Source organism: Mus caroli, unplaced genomic scaffold (assembly GCF_978045245.1).
Source record: "Mus caroli unplaced genomic scaffold, Mus_caroli_1 scaffold_7, whole genome shotgun sequence".
Lineage (NCBI taxonomy): Eukaryota > Metazoa > Chordata > Mammalia > Rodentia > Muridae > Mus > Mus caroli.
This window is the reverse complement of record NW_028227262.1, coordinates 122,281,655-122,301,624: the sequence shown is the minus strand read 5'-3', so window position 1 is coordinate 122,301,624 and position 19,970 is coordinate 122,281,655. Positions and strand designations below refer to the sequence as shown.

The 19,970-nt window shown below is 37.0% G+C and overlaps 1 protein-coding gene across 4 annotated transcripts in view; it reads right to left on the bottom strand.

Moving 5' to 3' along the window:
* Grm8 (glutamate metabotropic receptor 8) overlaps window positions 1–19,970 on the bottom strand; it is an 889,122-nt gene that overhangs the window by 108,441 nt on the left and 760,711 nt on the right. The gene's annotated exons all lie outside the window — the stretch shown is intronic.

Below are 19,970 nucleotides of genomic sequence, written 5' to 3'. Positions count from 1 at the left end.
AACTTTGGGAGTTTTCTCATTCTTTGTCCTAGAAATAAATTCTTCTGGTGTCAGGAGCACAAGTTACAAAAATTATACCCCATTGTTTAAAGTTATTGAATGAGAGACAAAGGACTTTGTATCCATGAAATAAAAGAACTCATGAGAATAGATGCAGGTTTGAATAATTTTAAGTTCCAAATGAGGGAAGCAGTTTCAACTACTTACTGTTTTGTGTTTTTTAGATATACACCTATATAAGAAAAGTTCAGACTATGGCTCAGGGTTGACAATGAAGCCAGAATTACAAGAGGCACTTCCCTTACAGGAGAGAAATTCAGAAAAAGAGTGTCCATGCTTATAAAAGGTAAGTGTTACTTAGAAAAATTGCCTCCCTTACAGAGGGAGTGTCAATCATAATTGAGACTTTTTTTAAAAAGTCTGTAAACACAAGACTCTAAATGCAGTTTTGCCATGAGACAAATAAAATGTTGCCTCTAAAGTAAACACTAGTTCTATTCTTTTATCTTTTGTCTTATTTTTTAAATCAAATATAAATGTTAAAATATATTGATTGCTATCTTCAGGTTTAAAAACAAACAAACAAACAAAAAACCCCATAAAGTTCTGGGAAAGCTATGGATATAATAAAATGCATTGCCTACAAAGCAAACAAAACAAAAAACCAAAACACCCCCAAACCATAAGGTTTTGATCTAGAAAATGACCAGACAAAAAAGGACAGCTCCTCTTTCCTGTCTAACAAGTAGACTCTGGCAAACACAGCAGATCTTAGCTAAGTCATTTTGGTCACTACCTCCTTGTGACGTCATTTCTAAAATGTTAGCATTGAAATCCTAGGTTAGAGGCAGGTGGAGTTCTGTTGAGATGAGATGAGGTAATGTCAAACCCAGCGCGACAGTAGGAGTGAATAATATGGAAAATAGAACAGTTTCATCTCACCATGGACTCATTCCTTTAAAAATGTCAAGTGTATAATAATTATAATTATAGTTATATTTTATAAAATATAAAATATTTGTTCTATAAAATAATGAATAAGCTGTTATCTGTTATTATGATGAATTATTTTAGTAATACTAGTAGTAGTAGTAGTAGTAGTAGTGTCTGTGTATGCACATGCATGATATGTGGAAAGGTAGAGGACATGCCATAGTGCACAGGCTGAGGTCTGAGGACACTCTATGGTGTCAGTTCTCTTCTGGGTTTAAATGATTTTGGGGGCAGAACTAGGATCACCAAGTATGCATGGCAAGCATCTTCACCTACTGAGCCATTTTTCTCTGCTTATAAACTCATTCTCTGATGCTCTTGTCTTTCCTGTATACTTTCCTTCTGCATCAGTAGAAGGCTTTCATTGTTCCTCCTTTTTTCATCTTCAAGATTAAAATTATTTCCTTCTTTCCACAGGTAACAGAACCACACGTAGCAACTCTGAGAAGATCTAGAAAAGCACTTCCGTGATTTTGTAACATTTTCATTCATAAAATTCAGTAGGGATGAAAAATTAACTATGAAATAAGCTAACAGCAATACAACAGCTACTAATCTAAAAGTAGTTTTAAGTTTTCTCAGTGAAGACTCTTGGATATCCTCTGTCCTGCACTCGCATGCATATGATGGTTACTATTGACTCTCGATTTGAAAATATCTAGAATGATCTAGGATACAATTTTCTAGAAATATCTGAGACGGATCAATAGGATTGCATCAGCCTTGGGTCACACTTTTAAGAAATTATTTTACTTAAACTAACTGAGTTGACAACATGCACATTAAAAATAAGATACCCTAATCCCGGGTTTTGTATTCTGGACTGTATAAAACAGAAAGCTAGATTATCAGGAACATCCATTGCTTTCGTTTTCATGACTGTGCCCATAATGTGACCAAGAATGGCAAGCTCCTGCTGCCTTGATATCCTGCTTTGGTAAAACAGACTGTGAGCCAAAAGAAATGTTTCCTCCCTTAAATTGCTTTTTCTAGCTGTCTTACTGCAGCAACCCGTGAAACAATTAAATGAGAGTATTGTTACCAGGAATGTGGTGTTGCTATTACAGACCTGGTAATTCACTTACTATGCTTTGGGAATGATTCAGGAAGAATGTGGAACTTTTTGGAACTTCAAACTAGAAAAGCTTTAGGATGCCACCTGCTGAATCCCTTTATGCTATATTGCAAACATAATATTTCATATAAGTATTATTGAAAATTGACTTGGTTCCTATGTAGAACAGTGGTCATATACTATAAATTCCTTAATTAGAAAGCAAGGACTGAAAATGGAAGGAGTTACAGAGACAAAGTTTGGAGCTGTGACGAAAGGATGGACCATCTAGAGACTGCCATATCCAGAGATCCATCCCATGATCAGCATCCAAACGCTAACACCATTGCATTCACTAGCAAGATTTTGCTGAAAGGACCCAGATATAGCTGTCTCTTGTGAGACTATGCGGGGGCCTGGCAAACACAGAAGTGGATGCTCACAGTCAGCTAGTGAATGGATCACAGGGCCCCCAACGGAGGAGCTGGAGAAAGTAACGAAGGAGCTGAAGGGATCCACAACCCTATGGGTGGAACAACATTATGAACTAACCAGTACCCCGGAGCTCTTGACTCTAGCTGCATATGTATCAAAAGATGGCCTAGTCGGCCATCACTGGAAAGAGAGGCCCATTGGACATGCAAATTTTATATGCTCCAGTACAGGGGAACGCCAGGGCCAAAAAAAATGGGAATGGGTGGGTAGGGAAGTAGGGGGGAGGGTATGGGGGACTTTTGGGATAGCATTGGAAATGTAATTGAGGAAAAGATGTAATAAAAAAGAAAGAAAGAAAGAAAGAAAGAAAGGACTGGTATGGAATCAGGAGTCCAGGAATTAAAATGGATTGATAACATAAAAATCAGTAAAAAGGACCGATCAATATAAGGTGTCCTTCCATTTATTTTGCTAGAGCATCTAAATCCCACTAATTATATGCACAGGGCAATATGTTATAATTTCCACACCAGGGGTAGGTGGGGAAGAGCAGCAGGGACTCTTCAACCTTAACAAGCCTTGTACCCGACCACAATTACTCTCTTGCTAGATAATTCCTGACCAAATCACAGTATTCTGGTGCCATAGTTCTTTCTAAAGTACCACAGAAATGGCTTAACTATTTTAACGAGGGGAAATGTCCTTCCAACTCTGAACTAAAAATGTTTCAATTCATTCTGCAAGTTGTCCCACCTGTGTAAACACATTTGTGTTTAAATTGGAAGGTCCAGAAGTCCACACAGTAGGAATATAAATCATTATCGTAAATGGGAACTGGAACTTTCAATCTTTTTTTCTCTGCTGTGCAGGCTCAGGGTAAGAGGAGTGACTGTGCTGCCTCTTCAAATGGCAAATGTCTCTATTTGCAACTGCATATGTCCTGGTCTCACTTTGAAATGCTCCTCGGTCACTCTCCTGACTTGAATAGAAGCACCCGTGGTTGTGTCAACAGGCAGGATCAGTCTATGAGCTGAGAAAGCTGGAGCAACAAGCACATCACTACTTGAAATGTATCCTAAAATGGAGAGCTGTATTCAGCAACAGCGCCTGCATCTGCACCGCCTTCCCTTCATTTCTAAAAGGTCTGGCCGAGCTCACACACAAAAAAACTTTAAAATGTTTTCCAATATATATATATATATATATATATATATATATATATATATATATATATAGTTTGTAATAGTTGTTACTTGAAATCAGATTTTTAACTGAAAACCATGTTAGCATCAGGGTTTCTAATTATAACTAATTGCTAATGTTTCGTGTAATTAAAAAACAGGAAAAATATCATTATTTAATGCAAAGAAAGGGAGAGAGAAAAATTATATAAAATTACTGTTTTTCTGAAGTTGTAAATTCTAGAATATTTTTTCATTAGATTGTGAGATTTTAAGCAGCTGGGGCAAGTGCTTTCAGCCAGCCTTCCATTGTTACTTTTGAATCAGCCAATAAATAAATGGAAACTTCTGTATAGAAATGAAATGAACCAGAAAAATGGCAAAGAATACAATATGCAACAGCAAAGTAATAGTTGATAGGATTTGCTGGTCAAAATATGCATTTCCTCAGCTAGAAAACAAAGTGATAAGTACATGCCCAATACAGTAAATACTGTTAGCTTTGATAACATGTTTCTCAAAGACTGAAGGCATTGGAAAGCAGCCCTCAAGTCTAGCTCTGGACATGACATGTGAAGCACTGTACCCAGACAAGTTTAAACAATTATGGGATTGACATTATTTAAAAATCTCAACAAGTAGAATTACTATTAAATAAAAATAAACATATATTTATCAGGTTAGATTAAATAAAGGTCAATGAAATAGCTCTATAACTGAAAACTTAATTTTAACTGTCTAAAAGTACTTATTTCCAGGATTTTTTGCTTACTTTTAGTTTACTGTAAAAAAAAATTAAATTAAAAAAAGAAAAAGCAAAGTCGGTAAATTTGGTACTTAAAATAATTTATGTTATATTCGACAAAGCAACTGAACCTTCCAGTTATTCACATCCTCAAATACATGTACAATGGGGGTGTGTGAGTACATGTGTTGGTGTGTGGGGTATAGGTCTGTGTTTGTGTGTGTGTGTGTGTGTTACTTTCTTTCTGCTAGGTCTAGCAGAATTACCACTATTAGAATTTTTCATTTTGTGCCTTTTTTGGGAATATATACAAAACTAGTAAACCAAATGCCAATATATGTTTTCAATTAATATTACCATAATAATAACACAATAAATGAGTGTACAAGTCCTATGTGGAGCAGAGCATGATAAACAGCATCCATAGGCTACCACCCACTGCTCATAATTTATCTTTCCTATTGGTTACAACAAAATTACTATTTTATTTATTTTATTATAATTTGGAAATGAGCTATAAAGCATTTGAGTCATCCTTATAAAAGTTATTTCCTAAACACAGAAATATGACACATGATTCAGAGAACTAATAATAAAGGCAGAAAGAAAAAGAAAGAGTGAAAAATAGAATAAAAGAAGAAAGAAACCATAAACTGATAAACAGGATAGGTCATTAAAAAGATTACACTAGTTTGAAAGGGGTAAGGTGAAGTGTCATTCGAAATTTTTCTTCCAGGAATATTTGTGGAAAACTTTTTAAAAATAGACACAAAAATATTCTAAACTGCATCAAAGTCATCAGTAGGATTCTATGACTTTTTTGGATAAAAGAGAATTATGGTCTACAATTTTATTATTTGTCATGGACAGCTAATAATTTTGCTTCTCCTCCCAGCTAGTTTTTGAATCTTAATTGCCCAGGTAACCGTGGTATCAGATATGGTTATTACATTAAGATTAGCCACTCAAAAACAATTGCAAATCTAAATAAATAGTACTGAAGGAAGGTCAGTTATGTAAACTGCACAAGAAGGTTTGATGTGGTGTATACTATAAGAATATAAATTAGTAAATAGATTTACTATGTATTCCATGTTATATCATATTATGTATGATATATTTAAAATAAAAAGACTTTAAATGAACTCTAGACGAACACAAACAAACAAAAGCTAAATTTTATTATAAGAAGAATATACTGTGGGAAGCAATAAAAATATCCCAATTTGAAGATATCGTGGTCCTATATGCCATAGATCCTGAAGTCTCTAGAAGACTCTGAGAACTAACATTTTCATTCAAACGACAATAAACAAAATCTAGTTGTAAAATCCACTAGCTTCCTCTATGTTTCTTCCTCTGGGAAAGAAACCAGGAAAACAATTCTATTCACCGTAGCCTGAACAAATAAACAAACCAAAACAAGGCAATATAAGACTTTGCAATGGAAACTTCAGACCCTGAACTTCTCAATGGAATACAAGACTCTACAAGACAGAAAGATTCCCCATGCTTTTGGAATAACAGGAATAAAAATATTTATATCACGGAATTGGTTTAAACATACAGTACAATCCTCAACAAAATTCCAATGACATTCTTTACAGAAATAGAAAAAACAAGAAACCAACGTAACAACATCGACAAAAACCCAATGAAAAACAAAACCAACCAGAGTTCATATGGAAGCATAAAAATCCAGAGGTGGTCAGCTCAGCATGATCATGAGCAAAAAGCACAGGACTGGAGGGATGGGATCAGTAACAAGAACCACCAAGGTCAAGATTTACTCCAGAAACATAATAACAAAATAACAGGGTGTGTGCACAAATATGAACATATTGATGACTACAACAGATACAGTCCCCGGATATAAATGCACACAGCTGATACAATGGATACATTGGAGTAAAGACCTTCTCTAAAGCCAACTGGGCAGCAAAAACTGGACATCCACATATAGAAGAAAGAACTAGGCCCCTTCTTTTTTTGGCCTTTGAAAACTAATCAATTCCAAATGGACCTAAAACATGCAGGAAAGACCTAAAATCAAGAAACTTGAACAGGAAAAATAAGAAAAACACTTCAGATTGTAAACATCTCCCAGAACTTTCTGGAAGGAATCATAATCACTGAGTAAGCATTCCTGAATACTGACAAAGGAATTATATGGTTACAAAGCTTCTACACAGAACATGGTATCAAGAAAAAGAGACAGCCTAGAGAATGGATGAAATATTTTCTAAACTAAGAATGTGACAGATAATTAGTATTTGGAATATGAATGTGCTTAAAGAAACTAATATTAAGAAATCAAACATCCCAATGGTAATAAGTTAAGGAAAGGAATGAGCAATTCTCAAAGATGAAGTGAAAATATCCAGCAATGTTCATTTTCACACGTCACCATGAGTACAATGAAAGTGAAACTACACTGAGATTTCAGGTCACCCAGCAAAGGGACAATCATTAAGGAAAATAAAAGAATAATTTTTTTGATTACGGTGAGGAAAAAAGAAACTACTTTATTCTGCTGGTGGCAATATAAAATTAATCCATACACTATGGAAATCACTGTAGAGATTTATTTAAATAACTAAAAATAAATCACTGCATCTCTACCATACGTGCATTACTCACAATATTGTTCTCCATGAACAAATCATAGAGATGTTTGCACAATAATGTTTATTTCAATAATATTCACATTCATGCTGATGAAGCCTAGTTGGTATCCATGAAAAATGAAGCAAGTATACATGAGAAAATTCTCTTGGCTATGAAAAACTGAAAGTGTATCATTTTCAAAAAGGGATTCAACTAGGAATCATATTATTGAGTGAATTAAGTCAATCTGAGAAAGACTAAAATAAAACAAAACTTAGTAAGTTGGTTACAATAGAAAATGTAGAAAACATTAAGGATTTTGAATATTTTTTCAGGTGCTTCTCAGCCATTAGGTATTCCTCAGTTGAGAATTCTTTTTTTTTTTTTTTTCGTTGCAATGGCAAGAAGTTTATTGCTCCCGCCTCGCAGGGAGAGTCAACCCCGAGCCCTAAAAGCACTTTTATACTCTTTTTATGGAGGGTTGAATAGTCACATTGTGATTGGTCAGCAAAGCAGCAATATATTTTTAAATTCATTGGTCAGCTAATTAGTATCTCAGGGAATTTTGGTGGCAAGATCAGGGCACTTTGTGGTTTTCTTTGGAATTCAGTGCAGGGAAGGGCAGGAAAATTTTTCTGAGAACTAGTAATCTTGTTTTGGTGGCTCCAGACTTGGTCTGGTCATCTTCACCACTAAAACTATGTTTCTACACTAGGATACTGTTTCGGAGGACAGCTCAATTATTGAACTAGCAGGACTGGCTTATATAACTCAAGTCAGGGGAGAGGGAAGGAAAAAGGACAAGGGAAGAGATGCTGCAGCTGGGCAGAGCCTTCCAAGCACATCAGCTGGACTAGCAGACTGCTGGTTACTTGACTCTGAGAGGCCAGTTCTCTAGCAAGGAAACAGAAGCCTAACTGACTTTATCATGAATTAGCCTTTGGGCCTATGGAGTTGAGTAGGCCCAAGCCTGAACCTTCAGGAAAGGTCTGTACCTGAAACAATCAGGCTGGAGTGTTTTGGTTTCTCTGTGTAGCCTTAGCTGTTCTGGAATTTGCTCTGTAGGCCAGGCTGGCTTCATATTCAGAAATGCACCCGCCTCTGCCAGGATTAAAGGTATGCAGCACCACTGCACAGCTCAGGCTAGGCTTATGAGTGACAGGTGAACCCTTGCCCACGGTGGTTGGCCATTTAGGGAGGAATGAAGAACAGAGTTTCTAAGTCACAAGACTCCTAAGAAATATTGGAGGTAGGTTTCTATCTCCTAATGGCTACCCTCCCAGTTTAAGTTCAGGCAGCCATTTTAAGTACCTGCAGCAACTGTGTACCAAACCATAGGGCTGCTGTGCAATAGCCTGTCCTTTTGTTCTTAAGGGAACAGGGACAGTCTGCGGGATCAAAGCAGGTCAGGCTGGCAGGTGATGGTAGATCTGACGAAACCACCAGAAACATCAGGTTTATTCACTGTCAGGTAACTGCACTGGCTTTTCCTTCTCTTCTGGAAGTCGGACCAGTTCATCTCAAGCTCCAGAGCTTGAATTCATGGTCATCCTGGACACAGCACTCATCAGGAGCTCGCCGCGGCGGAAGAAGAATTCTTTGTTTAGCTCTGTCAAATTTGTCTTACAAATGATCTTACAGCACAAGCCATTGCTGTTCTGTTCAGGTATTTTCCCCATATCTCCAAGGCTTTTCCCCACTTTCTCCTCTATAAGTTTCAGTGTCTCTGGTTTTATGTGGGGTTCCTTGATCCACTTAGACTTGAGCTTTGTACAAGGAGATAAGAATGGATCAATTCACATTCTTCTACATGATAACCACCAGTTGTGTCAGCTCCATTTGTTGAAAATACTGTCTATTTTCCATTGGATGGTTTTAGCTCCTTTGTCAAAGATCAAGTGACCATAGGTGTGTGGGTTCATTTCTGCATCTTCAATTCTATTCCATCGATCTACCTGTCTGTCACTGTACCAGTACTATGCAGTTTTTAATCACAATTGCTCTGTAGTACAGCTTGAGGGATTCCACCAGAGGTTCTTTTATCATTGAAAATAGGTTATGCTATCCTAGGTTTTTTGTTATTCCAGATGAATTTACAAATTGCCCTTTCTAACTCTGTGAAGGATTGAGTAGGAATTTTGATGGAGATTGCACTGAATCTGTAGATTGCTTTTGATTATAATATATAATAAATAATATTACTATATCCCTTCACACATATCACCAATGGAGTGTTGGCTTTAATCAGTTGCAATTTTAATTTATTTAAAAAATATAACTAAGTAGGATAAACTATTGTCTTCCTAAGTTTATCTATATTTGATTTTATTGCTCTCTGTTGAAAAATATTATAAACATTTACATTGCTTTCTCTTATGTTATACGGAGCTTACTGATGTTAAAAGCATCAATCAGATTTTCTTAAAAAAAATAGTAAGTGGAACTGTCCTTCTATAAGATTTTTTTGGTTTTGTTGTTTTTTGTTTTTTGTCTTTTTTTTTTTTTTTTGAGACAGGGTTTCTCTGTGTATCCCTGGCTGTCCTGGAACTCACTCTGTAGACCAGACCTGGCTAGCCTCGAACTCAGAAATCTGTCTGCCACTGCCTCCCAATGTTGGGATTACAGGCATGTGCCACCACTGCTCAGCTTCCATAAGGTTTGTTTGTTTGAGGTTTTTTTTTTTTTTTAGATATTTTCTTCATTTATATTTCAAATGCTATCCTGAAAGTCCCCTATACCCTCCCCCTGCTCCACAACCCTCCCACTCTTGCTTCTTGGCCCTGGCATTCCCCTGTACTAGGCTATATAATCTTTGCAAGACCAAGTGCTTCTCCTCACATAGGGTTTTAATAACATTACAAGCAAATCAAAACCAAGGATGCCACTGCTATGACTGTTTATTGTCTTCAGTTTTGTAAGAATTGTTGGTAGCACAGTAATGAATTAGAAATCATTTATAAGTATTGAGTTCTGGTGAGGAGAACACATACTAAGCAAATGTCACATCATTATAAAGGTTGCTAGTACTGCAAGAGAAATCTAGATAAAGGAAGAACAATTTAAGACAAAGACATGAAACTCCTGAAAAACAGAACTCAGAGCAATGTCTTTGGAAAATAATTACTAAACTGCAATAACCCAAATTTCATAGTTTTTATAAATTCCATTCCATCAGCCGTTATTTATTATTATTATTTTTTTAAATTTTTCTCTTTACATTATCTACTTCAAAGGGACTCACAAAAAGCTCACAATTACCTAGCAAGAAAAATTTATTTTTTTCCTCAAATTGGGCCTTGTGAGAACTGCATAGTTTCTTAATATAGTTTTGTTTTAAGTTCTCCGTAATTTAGCCACAAACTTGTGATTCTTTATTTCATACAATGATTCTGGCAAATGGGCCTAGTAGCCATTGTTTGCAAAGAGGTACTTTTCAACTTCGGTATTTAACAAGTATGACAGGCTCTATGTAACTGGATTTTTGTTCCACCAAGATATACTGAAATTTTTCAAAAAGGAACAAAACTGCTGAAGTGGATTATATTTTTAAGTTATTCTATTATGAGAAGGAAAGGACACTTTGTATTCAGATCTGAACTGCCAGTCATCCACATGCTGACAAACCAGTACTTTTCCAGCTGAGTGGGCACACTGCTGTCACTAGAATTAGAAAAATGGGGAGGAGGGATCTTCCTCAGACAGTGGCACTCTGCTAGCTATGATACTAGAAGAGGCCACTTTCATCATACCCACCTGACAGTGTAGATTGTCCAGAAATATTATCTAATCTACTTGGAAAGAAAACTCTACCAACTCAAAGGTGTCAGAGTCCACGATAAAAAGAAGAAAGTGAATATTATAGACCCAAAGTCCACCAAAGTTCTACTGGCGTATTAGATTTAAACGATACCCTTTTCTAAATGATCTTTTTAAAAATTATAGTCCTTAAAATTGCTTGGAGTTATCCATCATGTTCTAAGGAGCAACCTCTATACATGGAATCAAAGTTTCCCCTTCAGATTAACCTGGAATGGGGTTTTACTGCCCATTCCTTTAGCAATTGTAAATTGGATATTTTGCACTTCTTTTTATCGTTGGCTCCAGTTATACCTATCTGTTATAGTCTGCTTGATCTGTAAAGCTAATAATGTTTTCTATTGAATATTTCTCTTCCTCACCTATTTCTTTCTCATTCAATTTCTATCCATCCATAGATTTCTCATGCTCATTTTCTATATCATATATTTATATTTTTCTCCTCTTATTATTTTAAATTTTAGTTTACAAATGCTCTCCTAGTAGGAAACACTATAAAATAGCATTAACTGAGTGATTCTTCTATCAGTGAGCATGAAGTATAATATAAAACTTAGGCATCCGTCAAGTAAGATACTTAGTAAATAACCTTGAAGTTCTAAGAAGCTACCAACCTCAAAAAATAGCCATATTTATAACATGAATAAACTAGAAATAAACTAGAAACCAGAAATATGTTTCTGTGGTGGGTTTGAATAAGAATGGCCTTCATAGACTAAAGTGCTTGGCTGCTTGTCCCAGAGGGAGTGCAACTATTAGGGCATATGGCATTGAGGAGGAAGTGTGTCTCTGTAGAGTCAGGCTTTGAAGTCTTATATCCTCAAGCTACATGGTACACAGCATCTTTCTGCTGCCTGCAGATCAAGAAGTAGAACTCTCACTTCCTTCTCTAACACCATGTCTGTCTGCACACCATCATGTTTTCTGTGTTCCTTGACAATAATGGATGAAACTTCTGAACTGTAAGCCAGCCCCAATTGAATGTAATTCCTTTATTAGAGCTGCAGTAGTTATGGTGTTTCTGCATAGCAATAAAACACTAAGATAGTCCCATACTCTGGTAGCAACTCACCGAAGCTACTAAGACTAGAAATTTCTAAATATATTTTTATAAAAAAACCCCAATAAATTAATTACTTTAATAGTATTCCTATTAGTCCCTTTTGGAAAGTAGAAGATCTCTTAAAAAACACCTTCCTTTATTTGACTGCCACCAAATTCTAAAACTATTAAAAATGTGAAGAGCACCCTTCCAGACCCTCCAGCACCGGGGAAGCTAGGGCTCAGAGTCAGCTGACACCCACAAGATACTCACAAGATCCACCACGGGATCTTAAGACCTCTGGTGAGTGGAACACAGCTGCTGCTCCAATCCAATCGCGCAGGACCTGAGACTGCATTAACTAGGGAAGCAGAAAACCCAGCCTGATCAGGGGCACAAATCCCTTGCGGTCCATGCCAGCACAGGGGTACTTTGGATGTGGAGTTTGCGGACACACATAAGGTATACACAGGACACTCCAAGGGATCTTGAGACCTCTGTGAGTGAATCACAACTTCTGCCAGGAGGCAGGTTCGAACACCAGATGTCTGGGCACCTTCCCTGCAAGAGGAGAGCCTACCTGCAGAGAGTACTCTGACCACTGAAACTCAGGAGAGAGCTAGTCTCCCAGGTCTGCTGATAGAGGATAACATAAACTCCTGAGGAACAAGATCTAACCAGAGACAACTACAACAACTAACTCCAGAGATTACCAGATGGCAAAAGGCAAATGTAAGAATTTTACTAACAGAAACTAAGACCACTCACCATCATCAGAACACAGCACTCCCACCCCACCCAGTACTGGGCACCCCAACACACTCGAAAAACTAGACCCGGATTTAAAAGCATATCTCATGATGATGGTAGAGGACATCAAAAAGGACTTTAATAACTCACTTAAAGAAATACAGGAGAACACTGCTAAACAGGTAGAAGACCTTAAAGAGGAAGCACAAAAATCCCTTAAAGTATTGCAAGAAAACACAACCAAACAGGTGATAGAATTGAATAAAACCATCCAAGACCTAAAAAAGGGAAGTAGACAAAATAAAGAAAACCCAAAGTGAGGCAACACTGGAGATAGAAAACCTAGGAAAAAATTTGGAAACATAGATACAAGCATCAGCAACAGAATACAAGATATTGAAGAGAGAATTTCAGGTGCAGAAGATTCCATAGAGAACATCCGCACAACAATCAAAGAAAATACACAATGCAAAAAGATCCTAACTCAAAACATCCAGGAAATACAGGACACAATGAGAAGACCAAACCTACAGATAATAGGAGTAGATGAGAATGAAGATTTTCAACTTAAAGGGCCAGCAAATATCTTCAACAAAATTATAGAAGAAAACTTCCCAAACCTAAAGAAAGAGATGCCCATGAACATACAAAAAGCCTACAGAACTCCAAATAGACTGGACCAGAAAAGAACTTCCTCCCGACACATAATAATCAGAACAACAAATGCACTAAATAAAGAGAGAATATTAAAAGCAGTAAGGGCAAAAGGTCAAGAAACATATAAAGGCAGGCCTATCAGAATTACACCAGACTTTTCACCACAGACTATGAAAGCCAGAAGAGCCTGGACAGATGTTATACAGACACTAAGAGAACACAAATGCCAGCCCAGGCTACTATACCAGGCCAAACTCTCACTTACCATAGATGGAAAAACCAAAGTTTTCCATGATGAAACCAAATTCACACATTATCTTTGCACGAATCCAGCCCTTAAAAAGATAATAACAGGAAAAAAAACAAACAAACAAAAAAAACAAAAAACAAAAAAACAAAAAAATAATACAAGGACGGAAACCATGCCCTAGAAAAAGCAAGAAAGTAATCTCTCAACAAACCAAAAAGAAGACAGCCAGAAAAACAGAATGCCAACTCCAAAACCAAAAATAATAGGAAGCAACAATTACTTTTCCTTAATATCTCTTAATATCAATGAACTCAATTCCCCAATAAAAAGACATAGACTAACAGACTGGCTACACAAACAGGACCCAACATTATGCTGCTTACAGGAAACCCATCTCAGGGAAAAAGACAGACACTACCTCAGAGTGAAAGGCTGGAAAACAATTTTCCAAGCAAATGGTCTGAAGAAACAACCTGGAGTAACCATTCTAATATCGAATAAAATCGACTTCCAACCCAAAGTTATCAAAAAAGACAAGGAGGGATACTTCATACTCATCAAAGTTTAAATCCTCCAAGAGGAACTCTCAATTCTGAATATCTATGCTCCAAATGCAAGGGTAGCCACATTCATTAAAGAAACTTTAGGAAAGCTCAAAGCACATATTGCACCTCACACAATGATAGTGGGAGACTTCAACACACCACTTTCATCCATGGACAGATTGTGGAAACAGAAACTAAACAGATACACAGGGAACCTAACAGAAGTGATGAAACAAATGGACTTAACAGATATCTACAAAACATTTTATCCTAAAACAAAAGGATATACCTTCTTCTAAGCACCTCATGGTACCTTCTCCAAAACTGACCATATACTTGGTCACAAAACAGGCCTCAACAAATACAAAAATATTGAAATTGTCCCATGCATACTATCAGACCACCATGGAATAAGGCTGATCTTCAATAACAACATAAAAATGGAAAGCCAACATTCACGAGGAAAATGAACAACACTCTTCTCAATGATACCTTGGTCAAGGAAAGAATAAAGAAAGAAATTAAAGACTTTTTAGAATTAAATGAAAATGAATCCACAACATACCCAAACTTATGTGACACTATGAAAGCATTTCTAAGAGGGAAACTCATAGCTCTGAGTGCCTCCAAGAAGAAACTAGAGAGAGCACACACTAGCAGCTTGATAAAACACCGAAAAGCTCTAGAAAAAAGGAAGCAAATTCATCCAAGAGGAGTAGACAGCAGGAATTAATCAAACTAAGGGGCGAAATCAACCAAGTGGAAACAAGAAGAACTATTCAAAGAATCAACCAATCAAGGAGCTGGTTCTTTGAGAAAATCAACAAGATAGATAAACCCTTAGCCAGACTCACTAGAGGGCACAGGGAAAGCATCCTAATTAACAAAATCAGAAATGAAAAAGGAGACATAACAACAGATCCTGAAGACATCCAAAACACCATCAGATCCTTCTACCAAAGGCTATACTCAACAAAACTGGAGAACCTGGATGAAATGGAGAAGTTTCTAGACAGATACCAGGTACCAAAGTTGAATCAAGATCAGGTTAATGATCTAAACAGCACTATATCCCCCAAAGAAATAGAAGCAGTCATTAATAGTCTCCCAACCAAAAAAAGCCCAGGACCAGATGGGTTTAGTGCAGAGTTCTATCAAACTTTCAAAGAAGATCTAATCCCAGTCCTTCACAAACTATTCCACAAAATAGAAACAGAAGGTACTCTACCCAACTCATTCTATGAAGTCACAATTACTCTGATACCTAAACCACAAAAAGACCCAACAAAGATAGAAAACTTCAGACCAATATCCCTTATGAATATTGATGCAAAAATACTCAATAAAATTCTCGCTATCTGAATCCAAGAACACATTAAAACAGTCATCTATCCTGCCCAAGTAGGTTTTATTCCAGGAATGCAGGGATGGTTTAATATATGGAAATCCAACAACATAATCCATTATATAAACAAACTCAAGGACAAAAACCACATGATCATCTCCTTAGATGTGGAGAAAGCATTTGACAAAACCCAACACCCATTCATGATAAAGGTCTTGGAAAGATCAGGAATTCAAGGCCCATATCTAACCATAATAAAAGCAATCTCAAGCAAACCTGTAGCCAACATCAAAGTAAATGGTGAGAAGCATGAAGCAATCCCACTAAAATAAGGGACTAGACAAGGCTGCCCACTCTCTCCCTACCTATTCAACATTGTACTTGAAGTCCTAGCCAGAGCAATTCGACAACAAAAGGAGATCAAGGAGACACAAATTGGAAAAGAAGAAGTCAAAATATAACCTTTTGCAGATGATATGATAGTATATATAAGTGACCCTAAAAATTCCACCAGAGAACTCCTAAACCTGATAAACAGCTTCGGTGAAGTAGCTGGATATAAAATTAACTAAAACAAGTCAATGGCCTTCCTCTACACAAAGAATAAACAGGCTGAGAAAGAAATTCAGGAAACAACACCTTTCTCAATAGTCACAAATAATATAAAATACCTTGGCATGACTCTAACTAAGGAAGTGAAAGATCTGTATGATAAAAACTTCAAGTCTCTGAAGAAAGAAATTAAAGAAGTTCTCAGAAGATGGAAAGATCTCCCATGCTCCTGGATTGGCAGGATCAACATTTTAAAAATGGCTATCTTGCCAAAAGAGATCTACAGATTCAATGCAATCCCCATCAAAATTCCCACTCAATTCTTCAACGAATTAGAAAGAGCAATCTGCAAATTCATCTGGAATAACAAAAAAAACTAGGATAGCAAAAACTCTTCTCAAGGATAAAAGAACCTCTGGTTGTATCACCATGCTTGACCTAAAGCTTTATTACAGAGCAATTGTGATAAAAACTGCATGGTACTGGTATAATGACAGAAAAGTAGACCAATGGAATAGAATTGAAGACCCAGAAATGAACCCACACACCTACGGTCACTTGATCTTCGACAAGGGAGCTAAAACCATCCAGTGGAAGAAAGACAGCATTTTCAACAAATGGTACTGGCACAACTGGTTGTTATCATGTAGAAGAATGCGAATCGATCCATTCCTATCTCCTTGTACTAAGGTCAAGTCTAAGTGGATGAAGGAGCTCCACATGAAACCAGAGACACTGAAACTTATAGAGGAGAAAGTGGGGAAAAGCCTCAAAGATACTGGCACAGGGGGAAAATTCCTGAATAGAACAGCAATGGCTTGTGCTGTAAGATGGAGAATTGACAAATGGGACCTCATGAAACTGCAAAGCTTCTGTGAGGCAAAAGACACCATCAATAAGACAAAAAGGCCACCAACATATTAGGAAAGGATCTTTACCTATCCTAAATCAGATAGAGGATTAATATCCAATATATATAAAGAACTCAAGAAGGTAGACTCCAGAAAATCAAATAACCCCATTTAAAAATGGGGCTCAGATCTAAACAAAGAATTCTCACCTGAGGAATACCGAATGGCTGAAAAACACCTGAAAAAATGTTCAGCATCCTTAATCATCAGGGAAATGCAAATCAAAACAACCCTGAGATTCCATCTCACACCAGTCAGAATGGCTAAGATCAAAAGTTCAGGTGACAGCAGATACTGGCGAGGATGTGGAGAAAGAGGAACACTCCTCCATTGTTGGTGGGATTGCAAGCTTGTACAACCACTCTGGAAATCAGTCTGGAGGTTTCTCCGAAAATTGGACATGGTACTACCGGAGGATCCCACAATACCTCTCCTGGGCATATATCCAGAAAATGGTCCAACTAGTAAGACAGAAACATGCTCCACTATGTTCATAGCAGCCTTATTTATAATAGCCAGAAGCTGGAAAGAACCCATATGCCCCTCAACAGAGAAATGGATACAAAAAAATGTGGTACATTTACACAATGGAGTACTACTCAGCTATTAAAAGGAATGAATTTATGAAATTCCTAGGCAAATTGTTGAACCTGGAGGCCATTATCCTGAGTGAGGTAACCCAATCATAAAAGAACTCACATGATATGTACTCACTGATAAGTGGATATTAGCTCAGAAACTTAGAATACCCAAGATATAAGTTACAATTTGCAAAACACATGAAACTCAAGAAGAACGAAGAGCAAAGTTTGGACACTTTGCCCCTTCTTAGAATTGGGAACAAAACACCCATGGAAGGAGTTACAGAGACAAAGTTTGGAGCTGATACAAAAGGATGGACCATCTAGAGACTGCCATATCCAGGGATCCATCCCATAATCAGCCTCCAAAGTCTGACACTATTGCATACACTAGCAAGATTTTGCTGATAGGACCCTGATATAACTGTCTCTAGTGAGACTATGCTGGGGCCTAGCAAACACATAAGTGGATGCTCACGGTCAGCTATTGGATGGATCTCAGTTCCCCCAATGGAGGACCTAGAGAAAATACCCAAGGAGCTAAAGGGTTCTGCAACTCTATAGGTGGAACAACATTATGAACTAACCAGTATCCCGGAGCTCTTGACTCTAACTGCATATGTATCAAAAGATGGCCTAGTCGGCCATCACTGGAAAGAGAGGCCCATTGGACTTGCAAACTTTATATGCCCCAGTACAGGGGAACACCAGGGCCAAAAAGTGGGAGTGGGTGGGTAGGGGAGTGTGGGGGAAGGGTATGGGGGACTTTTGGGCTAGCATTGGAAATGTAAATGAGGAAAATACCTAATAAAAAAAAAGGAAAAAAATGTGAAAAGAATTCTCACCTGAGGTATACCTAATGGCTGAGAAACCTGAAAAAATGTTCAGCATCCTTAATCATCAGGGAAAAGCAAATCAAAACAACCCTGAGATTTCATCTCACACCCGTCAGAATGGCTAAGATCAAAAGTTCAGGTGACAGCAGATGCTGGCGAGGATGTGGAGAAAGAGAATTAAAAAATTCTCTTAATTCTTCCCAATATCCCTGTATTATTTTCCAAGATAATTCACCTAAGGGGAACCAGATACAGGGAAAAAGCAATATACAATATAGAACTTCTTTTAGAAAATAGATGACAAATTAACTTATATATTCATCCCATTCTTGGATATACCAAAGTGTAATTTCAAAGATATTTAACTTTTGATTTTGCTAAAATTAGCTACCTGCACAGTTGACCTGTAGCTACCTCTGCACCAGGAAGCACTTTATGATATTGCTTTCAAACTGAATTAACACACAGGATATGAAACATAAAGTTGCCATACATCTCTTCACAACCCAGAAGCATTCAGAGTTTAGATGTACAAGAAGGAACAAACTCATTAAAATGTTATTTAATACATAAATACAAATGGAAATTGTAGCAATACTGAGTTTTCTAAATAAATCTCATGTATATGGAGAAGCCTCTAGGCTACCAGTCTTATAGATGAAATAAGTCAAAAGTTCACAACCTAAAAAACAATGTAGGAAAGCTTCAATGACAGCATTGTTCCAAAGGGATCTCCATGGACACATACCACAAGGTAGTAATTAATTTGAGTTTTGAGAGTTAATTGAAACTCGAGACTGATCTGAAAATAAAGTCAATATAAAGGATGTTGGAGAATCTTTCTACAAAACCAGAAAGAAATATCTATCTCTCATGATTGACATTTTAATCATAGACAGAGAAACTTAGGGTTTCTCAGACAGATATTAAAAAAAATGGAAATCTGGAAATACTGACTTCTAGCATGCATGCTGTTGATTCTCATTAAGAAAAAGTTCTCTTTACATGTCATTCCAAAATTTCTGTGGCCTGGAGAGGTGTATGATTTTCCTTTCAGTCAGAATCCAGGAGATGTAAATATCCATCTACTTACAGCATCAGAAGAAATCTAGTCTAAGAAAATGAAACTACTTAAACTAATAAATACAAACAGCTAAACAATCAATAAAAGCAAACTTTCTGGGTATTGGAGGAAACTGTGATATTCTCCAAGATATAAACATTTGAGTTAAGCTACTTTTCTGAGATCCCAAAAGTAGTTTAAGATTCTGCCTCTGTGCTTTGCTGTCTATCAGCACTAGATGGTAAGACCATATGGCTAAAGTCACCACATTTGCGGATTGGAAATACCTTAGTATGAAAGTAAGTTGGAAGTTTCCTTCCCACTGGCTAGCTAGATTTACAATACTGATTGTGCTATGCAAGCTTCTAGAGGATAGAAGAGGAAATTATCACTAGTCTTACCCAGTTAGGAGCCTTGCTTGCTACAAAACCAACCTGTCAGGCAATATGTGTGCACTGTGTAATTATTGAGATGACTGATATGATGTAGTCAACTATATTGTAATTGAAATTGAGACCTCCTTAAAAAGGAAGAAATTTTTACTTCATACTATAATTGTGATCAGAAGTCCATGGCTCAAGCATCTATCGGTCCTAATGGGGAAGCT